Source organism: Euprymna scolopes, chromosome 6 (assembly GCF_053919585.1).
Source record: "Euprymna scolopes isolate OS-2025 chromosome 6, ASM5391958v1, whole genome shotgun sequence".
NCBI classification, from domain to species: domain Eukaryota; kingdom Metazoa; phylum Mollusca; class Cephalopoda; order Sepiida; family Sepiolidae; genus Euprymna; species Euprymna scolopes.
The window spans coordinates 22,922,306-22,935,421 of NC_136487.1; positions in this window are offsets into that span (position 1 = coordinate 22,922,306).

Here is a 13,116-nt window from a genome sequence, read left to right on the forward strand (position 1 = left end):
AGCTTTGTAAGTACAGGAACTAGTTCCGGTTGAAGCTTTTTGAGCACTATAATTGGAATTCCATCAGAGCCAGTTGCTTTACTGGAATCAAGGTCTTAGATAAGCTTGGCACAGATGCATGGATATTCATATGTTGCATAGCGTCTTTTCAGACACAGGATGAAATATGGAGGAGGGGTAGGCAACCCTGATCACAAAGAGTAGAATTTGCTGGAAAATTCTTAGCTTAAAAGAGTTTAGCTTCGTCATTGACTGACAAAATTACTTCAGGTTCATTGATGATGGTTGGGATCGAGAACACGCTTCTGTTCAGCACCTTGTGAGAGCTTAGGTTTCTACTAGTATTTTGTTTAATCTTCTATTTTTGAATGATTATCTGAACTCCAGAGATGTGATCCTCTCATCTCGGCCATTTTTTCTTGTTCTCACTTGACACTTGTTTTTCAAACTGAATAAACGCTATAAAATTAGTTAAAACACTAAAATGTATCCAACAAAGTAGAAGAGTAACTTATATTGACTTTAATAACATTTATTTGTTATACACTTATTTTTTGGGCCACTTTTTCATTTTGTGCTTATCTATAGTAAAAGAATAATTTCTTTTAACTTTCTCTCAGAAGATTATCTAGTGGATGTGTCAACTAGGTGCATAATCCAATAATGTAATATTGCTTATGTTGATGTTTGTCGAAATACAAACGTCATAAATCTGTTACCAAAAGCCAATTCTACAACTAATCTATGAAGAGGGGAAGGGGCATCTCCTGAATCCAAAAAATCTTTGAACTAATTCAGAAATTTCTTATGAGGAAATCCTTTGTCTCTAACGAAAGCAATGAACTTTTCATTAGATGTGAAAGCAAACTGCTTTTCTAATTTCTTGATTTAATTTTTAACACTCTAGAGCACTTTTCTAAAGGTTCACAATGTAACATAACACTTGGTGCATTTGTAACCACCAAAAGCATATTAGTGGGAGGCTATAATGTTCAGAAGTCAAGATTTGCAAGTTAATATTCCGACAACTATCGTTTTAAAAATTCAGTATTCCTTCAGTTTTCATCACGGTATCATCCAATGTTGTAGGATTTGTTTTTTCCCTTGTAGTTTTTGTTCTATTACTCTTGTAATTTTCTGTTTCAACCTCCTTATTTGGTAGCTGAAATGATTTTGCATTCCATTGAGAAAATATCTAGTTTTTTTTTAGTTTTTTTTTTTATTATATCACAGATCTGAGAAGGGGTGATTTTCAGATCTATAAGTGTGGCTTCTGTCCACAAAGGGAAATTTAGGAGGGAGTGGTTTGATGGGTCTCAGGTGAAGTTGGAAGAAAACCACTAAGTAAACAGGTCAGTTTTCTTGGTTGCCATGCAAACAACCTCATATGAATGTAATGTGAACAAGCATCTTGTTGCTCAACTCCCCATGGTCCCATGTGAGACACAATCCCAAATAGTAGCCTCTTATATTCCAAGTAGCAATAAGCCTTGTTTATATAAAAAAAAAAACAAAGGAAAAAAAAAGAAAAAAAGAGAATGTACCTTTCATTTCTACTTACGTCAAGCTTGTACAGGTCGTTTTTGTTAATTTTTCATTTTTCGATATATTTGCTGGATTCAAAACAAAACGGCCAGAGTTCCTTCTGGCAAGATAATTTCAATTTTAAAAAATTTCTGATACAAAATTAATTCATTGACAAATATATGCTAGAGTGTTTTTATCTTGAAAATAAATTTTGTCTAATTTGCAATTACTTTTAATCTGCCTCTTCCACTACTATAGATTATCACCAAATGTTGAACAAATTCCCATATATTTTGAGGTAGTAAAAAAAAAAAAAAAAAATCTGTGAATACAGATCACATGTCTAGATCTTGCTTCCGTTCAACATATAATTCTCCACTTTGTAAAAGAATCCAGCTTCCTTTTAAATATTTTTCACACCACAGAGCATCCTATATCTTTATAAAGTTACAATTCACCCATGCATGGAGTATTGTTGGCACACCTGGATTGGTGCATCTACCACTAGTCTCTCACTCTTAAGTAAAAAAAAAAAAGTCTCCAATCTAATAGGCCCTGTACTATTGGACAAGCTCCAACCTCTTTCCAATCACCATAATGTCATGTCCCTGTGCATGTTTTACAAGTATTCAATGAAATGTGCTCTGATGATCTCCGTATTTGTGCTCCCTTGATGTACATACTCCCAACTAACCCAATAAGCAGCAAAATCCCACTTCTTCACTGTTGAAGTTGCTAAATGCTGGAAAGTCCTCTACTCTAATAGTTTCTTCCATCGGACTGGTAGACTTTGGAATTCTCTCCCTGTACTAACCTGCTGAAGTTTAAATGTAGTGTGAACAGATATCTTGTTGCTCAAGTCCCCTGTAAGACACGATCCCAAGTGGCTGGCATGATCAACAAAAGTACAGTTGAAGAACCGAACTGATTGAATGACTATAAAGGAAGTATAAAAGTTTGGACAAAAGGATAGACACATTTTTTTTTTTAAAGAAAAAGCGATTTGTTTAGTTATGTATGTGAAACCTAATGACCAAATTGCTACAAATGATCTCATCCAACTACACAATAGGCTGAGTAATGGAGAAAAACTAGAATAATTTTTCATTAATTGAAAAAAACATAAAATTGTTAACTTTGATCATTCCCCTAGTCCAAATTTAATGGGTGTGTTTCAATCAGTTAATCACTCCTCTCACTAGATAAGGTAGAAAAATAATTATTAACTAAAAAAGATATTTGTAAAATCTGGCGATTTGGTTTCCAAATCTACTGATTTGAATTGTTGGGTTAATACGGGAGTTAATTAAGTTTTAAGTTCTCACAAATTCAATAAGTTATTTTTTTTATGAAGATAAAAATTAATTCAAACAGTTAAAACAAGTGATTTTTAAAAACTTCAGAAATTAATATATATATATATATAAGTAAATTCTTGGTACAGCAAAATGGAAGGAGAAATTTCAGAGGAAACATACTTTAATTTAAATACCAAAGAAAACAAAAATAAAACGCGCAGGTGAAATTATTAAAATTTCCTTAAGGCCTTATCATCTGACCCTCTAAGAGGAAACGTCAGAATGATAAATTAAAAACTAAGAAACGAATGAGGAAAGAAGGGAATTTGGTTTCAGTTGGAAGACCAGTGAGAGAGAAAAAAAAAAAAAAAAAAAAAAAAAATCTCACTGTTCAGGTGGTTTTAAATCAATAAATATTTCCAACTGATGTTTCAAAATCTTTTGTCTACATATATATATATATATATATATATATACTAGCGTGGGGTGGGGGTGTACCCGGCGAAGCCCAGGTGTTTTGAGTAAATCAAAACTGGGAGGGGGGGGTTAAAATAAAAAAAAAACATTTTGGTAGGTGAGTATGAGGATCGAACCTGAACCCTTGAGGCAAAGTTGGAAATTAAAGTGTGAAAAAAAGACTGCACAACGTTAACCACTGGGCCACGGAGACATACAAGGGATACACGTTTGAATTTATTTATTTAACTATTGACAGGTGGCAGCAATAAAAGTTAACTCTGCTGCTTCTAATTATTGAGGTCAAATAGAAGTCACGCAGTTAACTTGGGTTTGTTTACCCAACAGATGTTGGGGAGGGGGAAACATTGTCCAGATTGATTAGCAATTGTCTGATATGAGAGGAGTTTGGCCCCACATTGATCAAAGCTGATTGCTTCTGGATGTTTCCCAGCACGATGCCGAGAACATTGTTAAATTTGAATTAGTTTCGCTTTTTATACGAAAACGCCCAATCAACACGCAAGAAGCCAAAATAGCAATAATTTTGTAAAAGTTGATGTAAATAAATCTAGACGCGACACGCTTTCCCAAATCCTACATATTATTATCTAGGACCTATATAAATACTTGTAAGCGATTGTTACCCCCCCCCCTCCGAGACCGTGTGCGAGAAAAGCCTTTGCGAGACATACACGAAATGGTCACACACATTTTGCCTTTTACATATATATATAGATGTTATATTTATTTTCTGAATAAATTCTGTCTGCTATACATTGCGTTTCAACTGAGTTACTTCCCCTTTTGCTTACATCATATGACCCAATATGTCCGACTCCGCATGTAACTTTTTTTACCTTTATTGGAACTGTTTTTCATGAATAATTATTTTTCTACCTTATCCTTTTGCGTAATATTTGGATATGTTACTATTTTCAACATGAAAATTACGTAGGTAACATTTGTTTTACTTGAAATTACATATTTTTTTGTTATTTTAATATAGAAGCACCATAAATTGATAAACCCAATAAATTCTATTTTCACTTGTAATTATTTTTTCTACTGGATCAATTTTTTTTCATAAATTTTAACATGACACATAAATATTTAATGTTTTCAACTGAAATGCATTCGTTCAAAAGATCATCAATCTAAAAAAAACAGCACTGAAAAAATCTTTAAAATTTAGGTTTTTCAAAACTATGGTTTGAGCTGAAAACTTTATGTTGTAAAAAGATTGTTTGAATACATTTATAAGCAGAACAGTTCAAGTAAATGTTTATGAATCAGTGCGATAGGAGATTTTTGATTCTGTTGTTGACACATATTCTTTCTAGATGACTTACAGTACTTACACTAACAAGAGAGATCACTTCAAGGTTGCCAACATCCATAAATGAAAATGGTGCTGTAAATCCAAGTAGATTTGAACTTGGCATACCCAGGTTGTCAGTCTGTGTTCTTAGCAAATTCTCTGTCGCCACTTCCATCACACAATGAAAAAGCACTGCTTAGAAATGTAAAAAACGTCTCAAAAATAAAAAAAATAAAAAAATCATGCTTAATGTAAAAACATTCAATTTTTAAAAAAATATTTCTTAGTGTAATTTTTTTTTTTTTTTTAAATATTTTGAAACTTTTCAACACCTTGCTTATCATTTTCAGACAATTTTTACTGTTCAATTTCCAACTAAATCTTATTTGATCCACAAGGATCTCTGGCGCAATGGATAAAATACTTGATAAAATTCAATTGTAAGTTACACTCTTGAGAGTTGAAGGTTCAATCCTCAGTGTAAGCAGCATTCAAAATACAATTGAGAATTACTTAGGACTTGTACGCAGTCATCGCTGATGGAATAAGAGCATACCACTTCCGTGAATTAAATAAAAGGTTCCATTTGAAATTCTATGCAGATTTCAAAATTCAACAGAAAGATTCCAGAGTTTGACAAGATACACCTGAAAAAGGTCGAAGGTTACATCGACTGGAAAGTTGTGAAAATAACACTCAAGATGAGAACAGTAGTCTGAAGAATCCAAATAATATGAAAAATAATTTAATCCACTTCGAGATGTGCCACTAAATCTAGGATCATCAAGAGGAGGATGCAGGTTAAATTAATATTTAGTATGCTTAGTCTTGGAAGCTCTTTAACCTTGAAAACTATAAATTTTTTTATTAATCTTTTGTTGGAAAATTATTTTGTCACAAAGTCATTTAATTTCCTGCAATCGCTGAACAAATCTGCTTTTTAGAACTAACAATAGTCCTACAGTTTCAAGGATCATCAGCTGTTTACCATGAAGCACTGTTTCAAATATATATATATAAATAATATGAAAATTAATTTAATCCACTTCAAGATGTGCCTACTAAAATAATCTCAGATTATGGGGGGGGGGGAATGATATATACATACACACACACATATATATATATATATATATATATATATATATATATATATATATATATATATATATATATCTTTCATGTGGATAAAGGGTTCAGTTAAAACTTTGCAGATTACCTACTCTAACCTGCAGTGCACGATTGTAGCATTATGTAAATGTGGACATGTAAGAATGTTAAAAATAAAATTTTCTGAATAAAATCAAAATAAGGATGAAGTTGAAAATTCCATTAGAAGTTGAAAGATTAGAATTAGGGCTGTGTGCCAGGATATTGTTTCAAAGATAGGAAAGCACCAGAGTCACACAGAGTAGACTTAGAAAGTGTTTTTTCTGAATCGTGTGAAAGGGATGGGCTTGGGCATATTGTGTATGTAAAAAAAAGCATCGTTAAACTCCAAATGATTATGGTGCTGTGATTATTTAATATCTTTACAACTCACGTTGTTCACAAAATAACAGCTAGAAAAAAAAGAGGATAGGGAACAAATTACTTCTTTGTGTCATCAATGTGACAAGGAGCTACCGTACGGATTATCAGCCAAGACCATAGAAATAGTACTGCTACTACATTATGGCAGCACTCAATCATTCATTCATAGTGTTTCGCTCCATCTCCAGATCCATCGTCGGACAATTTCCAAGGCATCGTTCAGGTCTGCATCAGAGCACGTTTCACTCAGGGGTGTTTGTGAGGATGTGTGCGCACGTCAGTCCTGTACATAGCCTTACTTGTGCAGGTCATCATTTTGACAACCTTCACTTGAATTTGATTGAGTGTTACCAGGAGAATCAGAAGAACCTCATTGTTATCGTCTTCCACAAACTTATTCCACTGTCGCAGGTGGAAGGACGTTAGTGTCGTTTGTCCGAGGTCTGTGATGATAGTAAAGCTCTTGCAGGATCATAGTCGCTGTGGCACCTTTTGATGTCTATCTAGGAGATGACAATCGTTGCTCTGCATAACACACTCTTCCTTCACTATCACCTCTCAACAAATCTATGCCAAACTGATTCTGGACGGCATGTATACAGATGGTAAGTTGGTCAATTTCAGCAATCAATGTTAATAAAACGGTCTGAAATATTGGAATAATGCAAATTCACATTTTTCAAATTTTACTTATTAAAAAAAGTAAGCATATCTGATTGAATGGCAGCAGCGTTTTTCTGCAGACGTCTTTACATTCATTAAATGCTTTTGTTTAAGGATAGAAACTGAGGCATCGAACGGAGTTCAAGTTATAAATAAATTTAACGCATAAAATAAAATCTAGACAAAAAAAAAAAAAAAACATAGATGAGAAAAAGAATTAAAAAAGATTATCAAAAACATTTTTATTCAACAAATATAAATGTTCATAGGTGTAGGTGTCAGCATTGTTCAGGATTGAAAAACTCTACAGACTTGAAAGCTGGTTACAGTTGAAGACCAAGATCACCACAAAAAACATTTCTCATCACCAGAGTTTTCTTTTTATCTCAATTAAATCTTTTCAACAATTGAAATCATATTTTAAGTATCGGCTTTCATATCTCACTGTAAATAGATGTGCACATTCTTTCTTTTTACAGATTAAAAAAAAATTATGGAGAATGTTGTTGAAATTATTAATTTTTTTTTTGTTTGTTTGAAATCCACCCCCATATGTCGGAAATACAATTGTCATTATTATCATTATTTCTTGAGAATTTAGTAAACAAAAAATGGATCAATGATGAAATATTTATATATATAAAAAAAAAAAAATCTAAAAAAAAAGGTAAAATAATCGATTTTGTCTAAATTTATAAAATAAATTCAAAATCGTTTAATAATTAACATTGTTGTTAATATAAAGACGATAAACATTTTTATTAAATTGTTTTTTTTTTGAATAATAAAAAAACCCTCAAATTGTCAACCTTTGTTCTATGCTTAATGTTCTTTTTTCTTGTTAGGAAAAAACAAAAACTGGGGGAATATTTTGTGACTCACAGAATTTACTTTTTTCACAAAATCTAGAAAAAAAGAAAAAGAAAAGAAAAAAAACAAAAACTAATGAATAATAATATGTGAAATAAAGTGAGAGATTGGGGGGGGGTCATATTATAAATTTATACAAAACTTTTCCTTGGGATTGAACGAGTGGCTCTGTTCTAGCAAATTACTCAATAGAGCATAAGCTGAAGAACTTCACGATGAAAAAAAAAAAAAAAAAAAAAATGAAAAGTCAGATTCGTAGGATATGTACAAATATAGGATTGAGGGGAATCAAGAGAGCAAACAATCAAAACATACAAGGGAGACAACCCAGTAACACAAGACCTAAACGAGTTGGAAACAGAAAAAGGTAAAAATAAAATGAAAAACATTTGTCTTCAGATAAATTATATATTAACACATACAGTTGTATTAGTTACTATATTAGATGAGAATGCTCACTATCAGTGACAGAGCATATGTAGATTTAAATGTGCCGACTATAGATAGATTTAACATCACATGATAACTGGCAGTTTCCCAGACTTACATTATTCTTAACCATATGAGTTCCATGTGATTAGTCAGAAGAATGCAAGAAACTGAATCGCCTTGCACTATTGACTTGTATTTATGATCTACATGCACAGAGTTTGCCAAATTCTTTCTATAATATAACACTGAATCATACACATACACACATATAAAATACAAAATTTATGACAATATTTTGTAATCATGTTTTAAAAATTCAACATCAATATTATTGTTACAGTTAAACCTATTTTAAAAAACTAAATTGCAGAAACAATTTCATGGAATGAAACTGTCATATTCCAAAAATCACATAAATTGATCAAGTAGTTTCTTTTTTATATATGGAAAATCATTCTTACGATTTTTAGTGATTTCAGGTTGATTTTGATTCTTATAGTTCAAATTGAGTTGTCTTCCCCTTATTAATTAAACAAAGCATAATTCCCTTCACTATAAAATTTGGTTTTCTTAGTAAAAAAAAAAAAATACTTGAACCATTTATGAATTTTGGAATATGACATCTTCATTCCATGACTGGTAGATACATCAAAGTTTTTTTTTTATAAGATCTTTCTGTATTTTTGTTTTGAAAATTGGTTTAATTATAAATAAGTACTAAATATTTTTTAATACTTCCCTCTTCAGCATACACAAAATAATTCTTTATCAATCCATTACAGGTTAAGTTAACAATGGAATTGTAAAATAAACACAAAACACATAAAAAAATATATTATGAAACGTTATCTTTTTTTATATACTTTTTCTTTCTATGGCAGTATATAATAATTGGATTCAAGAGTGTAATGTATATATTTTTTTCAAAAGAGACAGAATATATATAATTCCAGTTTATAATAAAGTCCCATATATATATATATATATATATAGTTTTGAAAAAAAGAAAAACTGAATGAATTTATAAATTTTCAAAACATAATGTCAACCATCGCTGGTATTTTTATTTTATATTTATATATATATATATATATATATATATATATATATATATATATAGAGAGAGAGAGAGAGAGAGAGAGAGAGAGAATTGGCTCTCTAATAATAAACACAAATTGTGCATGAACTAAAATATTTAAGTATATTTTAATTCATTCACAATTTGTATTTATTATTAGAGAGCCAATTCTCTATTGATTATTATATTGTGCCTAATATATAGTAGTAATTTCAAAAGTAAAACCAAAAAAAATTTGCTGCTATCAGCTAGAATTGAAACTCAAACATATAGCTCTCCAACCTTATCCATTAGCATATGACCTATATCTATACATATATAAAAACTGCAAAAAATAATGTTTAACCTATAACCTTTAATTAGTGCATGCATAGAAAATAAAAATGGATATAGTCAATACCATGCCAAGGTCAATGTTTTTTTTTTTTTTTTTTCCCTATTTTGACTGTTTGACAGCTATTTTACAGGCTAAAAACAAAATAGAAAGTCTGCTACAAGTTCAAATACCCTAAATATCGAATTTCAACTTTGTAGACTAAATATTTAGAGAGGAGTTTGGTAGATACATTTTGCATACAAACCAACAAGGTCATTTATATATATACTAGCATTTCAGCCTGGCGTTGCCTGGATGTTTGGAGGTGTATGTTGAGCAAAAAAAAAAAAGCGGTCAATTTTTTTAACTATGACCCCTTAACATTTATTGCTTTAGACTCATATCAACTTATTAAGTTAGATCCATGTCCAAGGAAACTATATCTAAAATGTCAATTGTTTATACCCAAAATTGGTGGAGGAGTTTGGTAGAGTTGTTAAAGGTTAAATCGTTGAACTTTGACCCCTAAACAGCTGTATTTCTGGCCAAAAACGGATTAGAAAGATTTTCCCAAATTTCAGTGCTCTGTATATCAAATTTTGAGTTTGTAGACTGAAAATTGACAGAGTTATTGCGTAGGGAAATGTACACAACACACACAGACAAACAGACACGTTTACTTTTATAAATAGATTTCTGTGTGCTAAACCATTTTCATCTTAAATTCTATGCTATTATACAGAATGTAGAAACTATGCATAGATACAATTCAGCGTAATAATGAAATGAAACTAATTATCTAATAAGAAAGCATAAAAAATGAATAAGTAATTAACACTAGTTTTTTAAAGGAATATGCAAATTAGTTAACTTTCATATCGTTGTTTGCATATTCATGATTGAGTATATTAAGTTTATTTTAATCATTTTTAAATAGAAAAAACAGGATCATAATATCAATGTTAGAGCAAGACCCCCCCCTCAAATTTATATATATATTGATTGTTGGAGAGCTATTGGCTACACATTAGCAAACGTGTTTCAATGACCCCCTAGCAGGGAAAATCACCTCATCAGGCCAAAAACCATCCATGGATGGTTTTTGGCCTGATGAGGTGATTTCCCCTGCTAGGGGGTCATTGAAACACGTTTGCTAATGTGTAGCCAATAGCTCTCCAATAATCAATATATTGCTCTGTTTCGTGCATTGAGCACTCTTTGGAATGACATTGTGTTGTTGTTATGAATTAATGAAAAAATTCTACCAAAGTATAATATATATATATATATATATATATACACACACACACACACACACTTTGAATAATGAATTTGTCCCTTTTGAAAAAATACATACATTGAAAAAAAAAAAAAAAAAACAGTATAAAAACAAAGAAAATAAGATTTCTGTGTTTTTGTTTGTGACTATTCTACTATTCCATTGTTAACTTGACCTGTAATTTATCGATAAAAAAAAAAAATTGTGCTGAGGAAATTATCAAACATTTTTTGAAACGTATGTACACAGTAATATTTGTTGATGTTGGATTCTTGGAGAATGATTACAAAATATTTATCATGAGTTATACCATATGAGCTAAATTTCACCTGCAGTATTCAATTGTATCATACAGATTCGGAATGCTTCATTTTTTAATATTTATAACTGAAGTGAGTTTTTTGTCTCTTTACGATATAACTAATGTAATAAAAAAAAAAAAAAAACAAATACAAAAAAAATTAACTTGAAATATTTTAACCTAAATTACTTTAATGCATGAAATACACACTTATTTATCTCCCTCGTGTCTTCCTTCTTTTTATTTCTTTCTCTCCAGTTGTGTACAAGTTGCTATTATGAACATGTTTGCCTTATTTGGTCATACAGCATAATCCCATTGACCCACCGGTTACTGTTAGATCATCGAAGTTAAGCAATGATAAGCCTGGCCAGTAACTTAGATGGGTGATCATTTGGGAATATTAGGTGCTTTATTGCGTTGAAATATAAAAATTTCCAGGTTAGTATCTGGGGACCTCATTTAAAACCACTAGGAGAGATGTATCCTCAGTCTTCGTTAAGACATGCACACAAACTGATATAAAACCTGAGGTTTACTCTCTGCCCTGTCTGTGGCAATTAATTGCACCGGCTGAGATTAGCAGTTTTACCAAAAGTGTAGATGGTTCTACACAATTCTTCCACTACCATAAACAAATCATCTCGTATGGATTTAAGACAATTTAGTTGTTGTGTGAAGCTCATACGTCGAAATCGACAGGAGAATCCATCATTATAAATGGCTTACGTAATAATGTTTTCCTTAAAGATTTGCAGCATCACAAATTATTGAAAAAAAAAAAATCAATAAAATCTTGCTTTTTATATTCTTCATTCTAAAACGACACCACACATTTGTTAGAGAAAAGTCTCAGATGGATCGCATTTTCCATAAATCGTTCAAGCTGATATTTGTGGAATATATTATAGAATACTTAATGAACAAATCTAAAAAATAATTAATACTCGTCGCTAGTTGTTTTCGTTTTAGTACAAAATTTTTACATTGCTTTTTATATACTTCAGAAGAGATTAGACAATGTGAATTAGAAAAAAAAAAAAAAAATTTTTCAGTTTAAAAACATTTTTGTTCACCTCTTGTATTAAGATACGAAAGCAACAAGAATGAGAAGAAACATTAATGAAGCTTTAGTATTTAAAACATTAATGAAGCCTTAAAACATGCAAGAACTTATTAGAAAACAAACATGAAATTTGTTCGTACATGCACATCATTTAAGAAGGCAATAACACAAGTAATAAAACAGATGAAACTGTAAAATAGTAAAAAATACAAACTAATTCAACAAAAATAGAAATGATAAAATATAATACACTATATTCAAAACTATTCATTTAGATTTTAATGTTTTTTGTTTGATTTTCATATTCAATTTACAAGTTACAAAAATTTCCGTGGAGTAAAAGTATGCCTCTCTTTTTATGGGACAACCGATCGGTCGACATCACATTTAACAGCAATCCATGACTTCTCATGATATTCACAAATCAGAAAGTAATTTTCTCAATAGAAAATAAAAGAAACAAGTTAATTTGAAATATTAAAATAAAATATTGGCATTGAGAATTTATTTCTGGTTGACTTTTGGTAAATAATGAATAAAAGTGGAATTAATTGTTACAGTTTTATTGTAAAATAAGAAAATAAAAATAAAAGAGGAACAAACAGAATAATGAATATGGACATTAGTATTGATTCGAAAACTCCACAGATGTCAAAATTAAGCCTAAGACAGGAGAGATGATGATGAACATACGAATAACAAAGGTCATGAATGAATCAGTATTTTGTGATGAAAATGAATTAGAAATTTCATAACGGTTTTATGTGACCATAAATAATGGTGAAGGTTTGTTATAATTATTATGCACAATTTTAATAATTTCTTTTTCAATTGAAGAGCAAGGTTTATGGCAAAGAGTGAAGAAAGAAAACTCCTAATAACTTTACACCGACTGATTATTCAACATGTGTGTGTGTGTGTGTGTGAGACTTATCTGAAAACCACTGCAGTTTCGTGAATTATCCATTCATTGGAA